Genomic DNA, 12,076 nt, shown 5'->3' with positions numbered 1-12,076 from the left:
ATGGGATTTTTCATATTTCTGGCTCTTCATCCACAGGCGACCCCGCTGGGTCACATAAGAGACCATTTGCACAAATAGTACATACTGATACCGACACGGACTCTGATTCCTGTGTCGACGATAGTGATCCAGGGGGATAGATCCTAAAATGGCAAAAAGCATTCAATATAGGATTGTTGCTATAAAGGAAGTTTTGGAAGTTACGGAAAGCCCTCCTGTACCTCAGGAAAAAGCTTATTTTTATAAAGAACGGAAAATTAATGTAACTTTCCCTCCTTCTCACAAGCTAAATACTCTATTTGAGGGAGTTTGGGTAAACCCTGAAAAGAAATTTCAGATTCCCAAAAGTATTCAGGTTGCTTATCCTTTCCCGGCAGAGGACAGGAAAAAATGGGAGTCACCCCCTGTATTAGACAGTGCCCTGTCAAGGTTAACTAAAAAGGTGATTCTCCCTGCACCTGGGACGGCTTCACTGAAGGAGCCGGCAGACCGCAAGTTGGAGACTACGTTAAAATCTATTTATGTGGCCAATGGTACACTGCTCAGGCCCACCATTGCTTGCGCATGGGTGAGTAGGGCTATCGAGAAATGGTCAGATAACTTGTCATCGGAAATTGACACGATAGATAGAGACGAGATACTCCTAACGTTAGGTCATATAAAAGACACTGCTGCATACATGCTAGAAGCCATGAAAGATATTGGACTTTTAGGTTCAAAAGCCACTACCATGGCAGTATCAGCTCGGAGGGCGTTGTGAATTCGCCAGTGGAATGCTGATGCAGATTCCAAAAGAAATATGGAGGCTCTCCCGTATAAAGGTGAGACCTTGTTTGGAGATGGGCTGGATGCGTTAGTCTCTGCGGCTACCGCAGGTAAGTCGACATTCTTGCCTTATGCTCCTGCACCGGCAAAAAAGACACATCACTCTCACATGCAGTCCTTTCAGCCCAACAAATACAAAAAGGCCAAAGGTTCCCCCTTCTTTGCAGGTACAGGAAGGGGAAGAGGAAAGAAATCCACAGCGTCTCCAGGATCACAGGAGGAGACATCAACACCTGCTTCTGCCAAATCTGCAGCATGACGCTGGGGCTCCCTTGTGGGAGTCCGCTCGGGTGGGAGCACATCTGAAACTTTTCAGTCAGATCTGGCTTCAATCTGGCCTGGACCCATGGGTCTTACAAATAGTGTACCATGGATACACACTGGAGTTTCAAGATGTCCCCATGCCGATTTTTCAAATCGACCTTGCCAGCATCTCTTCCAGACAGAGAAGTAGTAACAGCTGCAATTCAAAAATTATGTCAGGATCAAGTCATTGTCCTGGTACCCTTGTCACAGCAAGGAGAAGGTTTTTATTCAAGCCTTTTTGTAGTTCCGAAGCAGGACGGCTCGGTCAGACCAATTTTAAACCTGAAAAATCTGAATCTCTATCTCAAAAGGTTCTAGTTCAAGATGGAATCTCTGAGGGCAGTGATTTTCAGTCTGGAGGAAGGGGACTTTATGGTGTCGATAGACATAAAAGATGCTTACTTGCATGTTCCCATTTATCCTCCTCACCAAGCTTATCTGAGATTCGCAATACAGAATTGCCATTACCAGTTCCAGACGTTGCCGTTAGGGCTCTCCACGGCACCGAGAGTATTCACCAAGGTGATGGCAGAGATTATAGTCCTCCTTCAACAACAAGGAGTTAATATAATTCCTTACCTGGATGATCTCCTGATAAAAGCGAGATCCAGGGAACGGTTGGTCCAGAACATTGCACTCTCCCTGTCAGTACTCCAACAACACGGTTGAATCATGAATTTTCCGAAGTCACAATTGGAACCGACAACAAGATTGTCCTTTCTGGGGATGATACTGGACACAGAAGTTCAGATAGTATTTCTTCTAGTAGAAAAGGCTCTGGAAATTCAGAGAATGGTCAAACAGATTTTGAAGCCAACAAGAGTGTAAATACATCAATGCATTCGATTGTTGGGGAAGATGGTGGCAGCCTATGAGGCCATACAGTTTGGCCGATTCCATGCCAGAATATTCAAGTGGGACCTGTTGGACAAGTGGTCCGGATCCCACCTACACATGCACCGGAAGATAATCCTGTCCTAAAAAGCCAGGATTTCGCTCCTGTGGTGGCTACACAGTTCTCACTTACTAGAGGGATGCAGGTTCGGGATTCAGGACTGGGTCCTAGTAACCATGGATGCAAGTCTCCGAGGCTGGGGAGCAGTCACACAGGGGGAAAGCTTACAATAAAAATGGTCAAGTCAGGAAACCTGCCTTCACATAAACATTCTGGAACTGAGAGCCATTTACAATGGCCTTCTACAAGCGGTACATCTTCTTCAAGATCAACCCGTGCAGATCCAGTCAGACAATGTAACAGCAGTCGCGTACATAAACCGTCAGGGCGGAACGAAAAGCAGAGCGGCAATGGCAGAGGTGACAAAGATCCTCCTCTGGGCAGAAAGGCATGCAAGAGCTCTGTCAGCAATTTCCATTCCGGGAGTGGACAACTGGGAAGCAGACTTCCTCAGCAGACACGATCTCCATCCAGGAGAATGGGGCCTCCACCAAGAAGTCTTCACAGAGGTGACAAGTCTTTGGGGAGTTCCTCAAGTAGACATGATGGCATCTCGTCTCAACAAGAAGCTTCAGAGATATTGTTCCAGGTCGAGAGACACTCAAGCAATAGCAGTGGATGCACTGGTGACCCTGTGGGTGTTTCGGTCGGTATATGTCTTCCCTCCACTTCCACTGATACCAAAAGTTCTCAAAATCATAAGAAGAACAAGGGTTCGAGCAATCCTCATTGCCCCAGACTTGCCAAGGAGGGCTTGGTATCCAGATCTTCAGGAGTTGCTTATAGAAGATCCTCGGCCTCTTCCTCCTCGAGAGGACATGCTGCAGCAGGGACCGTGTGTATATCAAGACTTACCGCAGCTACGTTTGATGGCATGGCTGTTGAGCGCCGTATCCTAGCCGAAAGGGTATTCCCAAGGAAGTCATCCCCACTCTTATTCAGGCCAGGAAAGGAGTAACGTCTAAACATTACCACCGTATTTGGAGAAAATATGTGTCTTGGTGTGAATCCAAGAAGGCTCCTACGGATGAGTTTCAGTTAGGACGTTTTCTCCATATTCTGCAGGCTGGTGTGGATGCAGGCCTAAGATTGGGTTCAATCAAGGTCCAGATTTCGGCCTTATCAGTTTTCTTTCAAAAACAATTGGCCTCTCTTCCAGAAGTTCAGACATTCGTGAAAGGCGTGCTGCACATCCAGCCTCCATTTGTGACTCCAGTGGCACCATGGGACCTTAATGTGGTGTTGCAGTTCCTTCAATCGGATTAGGTTGAACCTCTGAAGGAGATAGAATTGAAGTTTCTCACTTGGAAAGTGGCATTGGCAACCGCAAGGCGGGTGTCTGAGTTGGGGGCCTTGTCTCACAAGAGCCCTTACATGATCTTCCATGAAGATAGGGCAGAGTTGAGAACTCGCCAACAATTTCTTCCAAAGGTGGTTTCGTCTTTCCATATGAACCAACCTATTGTGGTGCCAGTGGCTACTGACACCTTCACTAAGTCAAAGTCTCATGATGTGGTTAAAGCTTTGAAAATTTATGTCACGAGAACAGCTCGGATAAGGAAAACAGAGGCTCTGTTTGTCCTGTATGCTCCCAACAAGATTGGGTGTCCTACTTCTAAGCAGACTATTGCGCGCTGAATCAGAGGGACGATTCAGCACGCTCATTCCACGTAGGATTGCCGATACCGAACTTGGTAAATGCCCATTCTACAAGAAAGGTGGGCTCATCCTGGGCAGCTGCTCGGGGGTCTCGGCTTTACAACTTTGCCGAGCAGCTACTTGGTCAGGGTCAAACACGTTTGCTAAATATTACAAGTTTGACACCTTGGCCGATGAGGACCTCAAGTTTGGTCAATCGGTGCTGCAGGGTCATCCGCACTCTCCCGCCCGTACTGGAGCTTTGGTATAACCCCATGGTACTGAAGTGGACCCCAGCATCCTCTAGGACGTATGAAAAAATATGATTTTAATACCTACTGGTAAATCCTTTTCTCCTAGTCCGTAGAGGATGCTGGGCACCCGACCCAGTGCATACTTTACCTGCAGTTGTTATTTTGTAGTTCCACTAATGTTGTGTTATGATTATTTCAGCATGTTGCTGCTGTGGTTCATGCTGTCACGATCCGGGTATCTGGACGCCATTTCTTACCCATCAGATGCCTCCTAAGGCTGGCTCAGCGCTCCAGGACCGGATCCCATCTGTTATCCTGATGTGTACATTCCTGTATCCTCTCCTGTCTCTCTGAGACGCTGTCACAGTAACGCCATATTACATCTGGCATGGCGTCTCCCGCGGCCTCCGCCGCCGTCCCTGAGCTTCTGCATGCAGAGTGTCAGAGTGGCGATTACGTCAGCCGCGGCCTCCGCTGTGTCCGCGTGGTTGGATGTGCACTTGTCAGCCTGGCGTCTCCTGTCTCCAGTGGCCGGCGCCGCCATTACTGTTTTCATTACCACATGGATTACAAACCAAACTTCCCTCCAAGTGTCTGCATGGGCGCAGCCATCTTGGATTCTGTCAGCTGATCATTTCCTCCAATCTGTTGTCAGTATTGTTAATCTGCATAATTGCCTAGCCAATCCCTTCCTTGCTGCAGGTATAAATACACTGTGCCTGAGCAAGGAAGGCGTCAGTGCTTTGGTTGTCAAACCTAGTTCCTGTTTGTCTCTCTCCTGTGATTGTCTTCCAGGTTCCAGCTCCTGTCTCAAGACTTCCACCATAGAGACCCGCACCAGCATTCCACCTGCGGTGTAGCCTGACTCTCCAATCCATTGTGGATTCATCTGTTTCCAGCTACAACATTACCTGCTTCCAGCTCAGCTTTCAGCAGAGTACAGCTTCCCTTAAAGGGCCGGTGTCCTTTCTACACTTTACCACTCTCCACCGGTATTATTATTTCTCCGCTCTCAAGTTCTACATTTCAGTTCATATTTCATCGCTCCCAAGTTCATTTATTATTTAACTGGTTCCAGCCAGTATCCACTCCGTGCTAACAACAGTCTGGTTCCAGCCAGTATCCACAGCAGCTGTTTTACCTTCAGCAACCCAGCTTTTCCTGGAACACCAGCTGGCACAATCCTGGGTTATCTCCATTGCTACAGTCGGGCCTGGTAAGGACTTTCCATCTAGAAGATCATAAGAACTATCTCACACTACCAGTGCCCTGTGGCTCCTGCCATCCTGTAGTACCCAGGAACTGTATTTATTATTTGCTGACTTTTACGTTTTCTTTTACTGCTGCTGTGTTGCGGAGTTGTCATAATAAACATCATTGACTTTTATCCAAGTTGTCGTGGTCACGCCTTCGGGCAGTTATTATTCATGTTACTTACATGTCCAGGGGTCTGATACAACCTCCCAGGTTCCGGTACATCTCAGCCCCTACAACTGAGGCTGCCTCCCGTCAGCTCAGGCCCTCAGTTGTGACACATGCCCGTTGGCGTGTGTTATGTTGAAATCCATGTTGTGCAGCATGGTTGAGGTGTGAGCTAGTAAGAATCTCACCTTTAGTTTAAAAGTAAATCCTTTCCTCGAAATGTCGGTCTCCCTGGTCACAGTCCCTATACTGAGGTCTGGAGGAGGGGCATAGAGTGAGGAGCCAGTTCACACCCTTGAAAAGTCTTAAAGTGCCCATGGCTCCTGCGGAACCGTTTATACCCCATGGTACTGAAGTGGACCCCCAGCATCCTCTACGGACTAGGAGAAAAGGATTTACCGGTAGGTATTAAAATCCTATTTTTTTAGTAAATTTGGCCACATCACATTTCTCATTATAAGTATGGGGAATGCGATGTGGCTTACTAAAAAAAAAGTGAATTAAAGGGTTTGTAGCAGTTTTTCATGAAAACTGTTCCAAATGCCCTTTAACACATTTACAGAAGGTGATACTAAAATAATGTGAAAAGGGTGTGAAAACACCCTTTTCACATAATTTTAGAAAAAATAGTGTTAATATAATAAATGGGCTTCTAAACATTTCTACCAAATATTCTGTTTAGAGAATTAAAGAATTTCTTTTGTGCTGTACTGTAAAGGCCCATACACACTTGACGATGCACACATCGTCAACGACCGTCGTCAACGACTTCCCTTGAACTTTTGAACTTCCCTTGAACAGCTGAGCAAACGACATGAGCATACACTACACAAACGACCAACGACCAACGACCAACTGTGGTCAAGTAGACATTGGGTACAACTGCATTTTTTAGGACACTGGTGACTCTTTTTCTGACGTCTGTGTACATTCTCGGTATCGCCTGCCTAGAGAAGTGGAATCTAGATGGTATTTGGTACCGGGGAAACACTAACTCAAGAAATTCTCTAAGTCCCTGTGAACTAACGCCGGATACCGGACGCACGTCTAACACCAACACAGCTGCCAAGGCCTGAGTTATCCGTTTTGCAACAGAATGACTGCTGTGATATTTCATCTTCCTCGCAAAGGACTGTTGGACAGTCAATTGCTAACTGGAAGTAGTACAAGTGGTCTTCCGACTTCCCCTCTGGGATCAGCAGCAACAACAGCAGCGCCAGCAGCAATAGACGTTACACTCAAGGATCCATCGGAGGAATCCCAGTCAGGAGAGGACTCGTCAGACTTGCCAGTGACATGGCCTGCAGGACAATTGGCTTTCCTGTCTAAGGAGGAAATTGACACTGAGGGAGTTGGTGGAGTGGCTTGCAGGCGCTTGGGTACAAGAGGAAGGGATTTAGTTGTCAGTGGACTGCTTCCACTGTCACCCAAAGTTTTTGAACTTGTCAATGACTTCTGATGAATGCGCTCCAGGTGACGTATAATGGAGGATGTTCCTAGGTGGTTAACATCCTTACCCCTACTTATTACAGCTTGACAAAAGTAACACACGGCTTGACACCAGTTGTCCGCATTTCTGTTAAAATAATTCCACACCGAAGAGGTGATTTTTTTTGTAATTTGACCAGGCATGTCAATGGCCATATTCATCCCACAGACAACAGGTGTCTCCCCGGGTGCCTGACTTAAACAAACCACCTCACCATCAGAATCCTCCTTGTCAATTTCCTCCTCAGCGCCAGCAACACCCATATCCTCATCCTGGTGTACTTCAACAGTGACATCTTCAATTTGACTATCAGGAACTGGACTGTGGGTGCTCCTTCCAGCACTTCCAGGGGGCGTGCAAATGGTGGAAGGAGCCAACTCTTCCCATCCAGTGTTCGGAAGGTCAGGCATATAAACCGACACAATTGGACTCTCCTTGGGGATTTGTGATTTAGAAGAACGCACAGTTCTTTGCTGTGCTTTTGCCATCTTAACTCTTTTCAGTTTTCTAGCGGGAGGATGAGTGCTTCCATCCTCATGTGAAGCTGAACCACTAGCCATGAACATAGGCCAGGGCCTCAGCCGTTCCTTGCCACTCCGTGTCGTAAATGGCATATTGGCAAGTTTACGCTTCTCCTCAGACGCTTTTAATTTAGATTTTTGGGTCATTTTACTGAACTTTTGTTTTTTGGATTTTACATGCCCTCTACTATGACATTAAGCATCTGCCTTGGCAGACGACGTTGATGGCATTGAATCGTCTCTGCCATGACTAGCGGCAGCAGCTTCAGCACTAGGTGGAAGTGGATCTTGATCTTTCCCTATTTCACCCTCCACATTTTTGTTTTCCATTTTTTAATGTGTGGTATTATATGCCAGTAATATTATTATATCAATACTGTACTGTACAACTATATACTGTTGGTCACCAAAATGCTGCACTGTACTACTATATATACTGCTCACAAAAATACAGCACATATATAGAATGGATACTTGCAGTGACATGGAGCTGCAAGATACAGCAATGGCCTACTGTACTGTACAACTATATACTGTTGGTCACCAAAATGCTGCACTGTACTACTATATATACTGCTCACAAAAATGCAGCACATATATGGAATGGATACTTTCAGTGACACAGAGCTGCAAGATACAGCAATGGCCTACTGTACAACTATATACTGTTGGTCACCAAAATGCTGCACTGTACTACTATGGGGGTCATTCCGAGTTGTTCGCTCGTTATTTTTTTTTCGCAACGGAGCGATTAGTCGCTAATGCGCATGCGCAATGTCCGCAGTGCGACTGCGCCAAGTAAATTTGCTATGCAGTTAGGAATTTTACTCACGGTTTTTTCTTCGTTCTGGTGATCGTAATGTGATTGACAGGAAGTGGGTGTTTCTGGGCGGAAACAGGCCGTTTTATGGGTGTGTGCGAAAAAACGCTACCGTTTCTGGGAAAAACGCGGGAGTGGCTGAAGAAACGGAGGAGTGTCTGGGCGAACGCTGGGTGTGTTTGTGACGTCAAACCAGGAACGACAAGTACTGAACTGATCGCAGATGCCGAGTAAGTTTGAAGCTACTCAGAAACTGCTAAGAGGTGTGTAATCGCAAATTTGAGAATCTTTCATTTGCAATTTTACTATGCTAAGATTCACTCCCAGTAGGCGGCGGCTTAGCGTGTGCAAAGCTGCTAAAAGCAGCTTGCGAGCGAACAACTCGGAATGAGGGCCTATATACTGTATACTGCTCACAAAAATGCAGCACAGATATGGAATGGATACTTGCAGTGACACGGAGCTGCAAGATACAGCAATGGCCTACTGTACTGTACAACTATATACTGTTGGTCACCAAAATGCTGCACTGTACTACTATAAATGCTGCTCACAAAAATGCAGCACAGATCTGGAATGGATACTTGCAGTGACACGGAGCTGCAAGATACAGCAATGGCCTACTGTACTGTACAACTATATACTGTTGGTCACCAAAATGCTGCACTGTACTACTATATATACTGCTCACAAAAATGCAGCACAGATATGGAATGGATACTTGCAGTGACACTGAGCTGCAAGATACAGCAATGGCATACTGTACTACTATATACTGTTGGTCACCAAAATGCTGCACTGTACTACTATATATACTGCTCAAAAAATGCAGCAAAGATATGGAATGGATACTTGCAGTGACACGGAGCTGCAAGAAACAGCAATGGCCTACTGTACTGTACAACTTTATACTGTTGGTTACCAAAATGCTGCACTGTACTACTATATATACTGCTCACAAAAATGAAGCACAGATATGGAATGGATACTTGCAGGGACACGTAGCTGCAAGATACAGCAATGGCCTACTGTACTGTACAACTATATACTGTTGGTCACCAAAATTCAGCACACTGAGCACAGATATTTGTAGCACACTGAGCACAGATATGGAGCTTTTCAGGCAGAGAACGTAGATATTTGCAGCATACTGAGCACAGATATTTGCAGCATACTGAGCACAGATATTTGCAGCACACTGAGCACAGATATGGAGCCTTTCAGGCAGAGAACGTAGCCATGTCCTCTCCGTTCAATCTCCAATGCACGAGTGAAAATGATGGCGACGCACGTCTCTTTATATAGAATACGAATCTCATGAGAATCCGACAGCGGGATGATGACGTTCGGCCGCGTTCGGGTTAACCGAGCAAGGCGGGAAGATCCGAGGCTGCCTCGGACCCGCGTAAAATAGGTGAAGTTCGGGGGGGTTCAGATCTCGACGAACCGAACCCGCTCATCTCTAATTATACACCAACATTTCACTTTTCAGGGAGTTAAGACTCTCAGAAATGTTCTACAGATGGGGAGATCTCAGGAAGACACCAGCTGTTCATATTAGATTAGATTTAATTTTCTGTTTGACAGCAATTAATATCTGCAGGTGATGGGGATTGCCATGGGGACCCGGTCCACCCTAGCCATGCTAGTGTCTAAATGAGGAGTCCACATTTGGGTGGGTATCAAATCCACATATGGGTGGGTAGGTGACTGAGGTAGATCTGATCCTCTATGGCTGTTATATTGACAATTCCATTATGTTTTGCTGTTGAGGAGAATTATGAGCATTTAAAATGAGACAGATCTGTTACGATCCTGATGCTCAGGACAGGGGAGATCTTATGTAGTGAGTCCTGAGCACCAAGACGGAATGCTGGGATTGGGAAATGGGAAGGAAATAGCCCCTAGCACCCTACCTCCGTTGTCTTACCCATGTTATCAATTCACGCCTGAACGACTATGGTTTCTTGGGCCCATGGCAGCCGCGTTTGAAGGGCGGATTAGGTCTGCCCAACTCCGATGCCCCCTCAGGTCTTAAAGAGAGACAAGGCGTGAACTGAGACAGGGTAATAACAAGGGGATCTCTAACTGAAACAACCACGCTAGGGGCTATAAACTACCTAAAAACTAAACGTATGTGTGGCACGCCGCCAAAGGAAAAAGAACTACAAAGAACTACAAAGAAACCACTGTCCACTCCCCTACATGGCACCGCCGAGTTCCGGGGAGGACAGTGAAAGCGGAAACCTCTGCAAATGCACCAATTCACAGTAAAGTAAACACTAAGCGGCATAGGCCGCAACACGCGGCAGAAGCCGCTACTCACGAAACTGGGCGAGAACCCCAGATGACAAACAGGTTCGCAAGGACTAGAAGGAGTCCCAGGACCGGCTTCGGACCTCCAAAGTACCAAAGGACAGGGAGCAAGATCCACCAAACACGGCTGACAGGAACAGAGTTCTGCAAGGCAGGAAAGCATACAAGAAGCTATCACCGGCGGGGCTGCAGTGTGCTGGCTCACGTAAAAAGGCCCTGCTGGCCAATAACAGGAGGGCCAGCAGGACCAGCCCCCAGACCTTAATTACTAGTTGCCGTGCAGCTGCCCTGCTGCACGAGCAACCTAATTAACTATTCTTAGCAACGGGGAACGCGGTCCACCTGTGGCGTCCCCGTTGCTATGCACCCGGCGGCCCTGCACGCACGGCGTCCTGCGTTGCCAAAGACCGCCGCGCCTAACAGTACCCCCCCCTTGAGGAGGGGTTAAAGAACCCCTAGAGCCAGGTTTCCGAGGAAACTCCTGAAAGAAAATCCTTTTCAGCTTGGGAGCATGTAAATCTTTATCCAACACCCAAGATCTTTCTTCAGGGCCATAACCTTTCCAGTGGACCAAAAAATAGAGCCGACCCCGAGAAAGCTTAGAATCTAAAACCTTCTCCACCAAGAACTCTTGTTGCCCCTGAACATCCACCGGAGACCTACCCTGGGAAATCCTCTGAGGAAATCTCCTGGAAGAAAAATACTGTTTCAAAAGAGAACAGTGAAAAGTATTGCCAATTTTGAGAGATCTCGGCAAGCGTAGCCGAAAAGCAACTGGGTTGACCTTCTTAATGATAAGGAATGGTCCAATAAATTTGAGTCCCAATCTAGCCGAAGGTTGTCGGAGCTTGATGTTGCGAGTTGACAACCATACCTTATCTCCCATCTTAAAAGTGCAAGGACGTCGGAGCCTATCAGAAAATTTCTTTTCTCGGAAGGCAGCTTTTCTCAAGGCAAGGTGCACCTTTCTCCAAATTGTTCTGAGATGGGAGGTTAAGGTCAACGAGGAGACTGGAGAATTAGGAAAAAAAGAGTTGGCTCTAGGATGAAAGCCAAAGACTGAAAAGAATGGGGACACCTTGGTGGAAGAATGACAAGAGTTATTATAAGCAAATTCGGCTAACGGAAGAAATTCAGACCAATCATTCTGGAGTTTGGCCGAATACAACCGTAAATACTGTTTTAATGACTGGTTAACTCGTTCGGTTTGTCCGTTAGATTGTGGATGGTACCCAGATGTTAAAGAGAGTTTCATATTTAATGAGGCACAAAAACGTTTCCAGAAACGAGCAATGAATTGCGGACCCCGATCAGAGACAATATCCCTGGGCAACTCATGGAGCCTGAACACATGACGGAGAAACAAGACTGCCAACCCTTGAGCAGAGGGTAATCGGGGAAGAGCAATGAAATGAGCCATCTTACTAAAACGATCTACTACCACCCAAATGACTCGAAATCCGGCTGAAAGAGGAAGGTCCACCACGAAATCCATGGATATATGTGACCATGGCCTGAGAGGAACGGCTA

Source organism: Pseudophryne corroboree, chromosome 11 (genome assembly GCF_028390025.1).
Source record: "Pseudophryne corroboree isolate aPseCor3 chromosome 11, aPseCor3.hap2, whole genome shotgun sequence".
Classification (NCBI taxonomy): Eukaryota; Metazoa; Chordata; class Amphibia; order Anura; family Myobatrachidae; genus Pseudophryne; species Pseudophryne corroboree.
Note: the sequence above shows the minus strand (reverse complement) of the source record.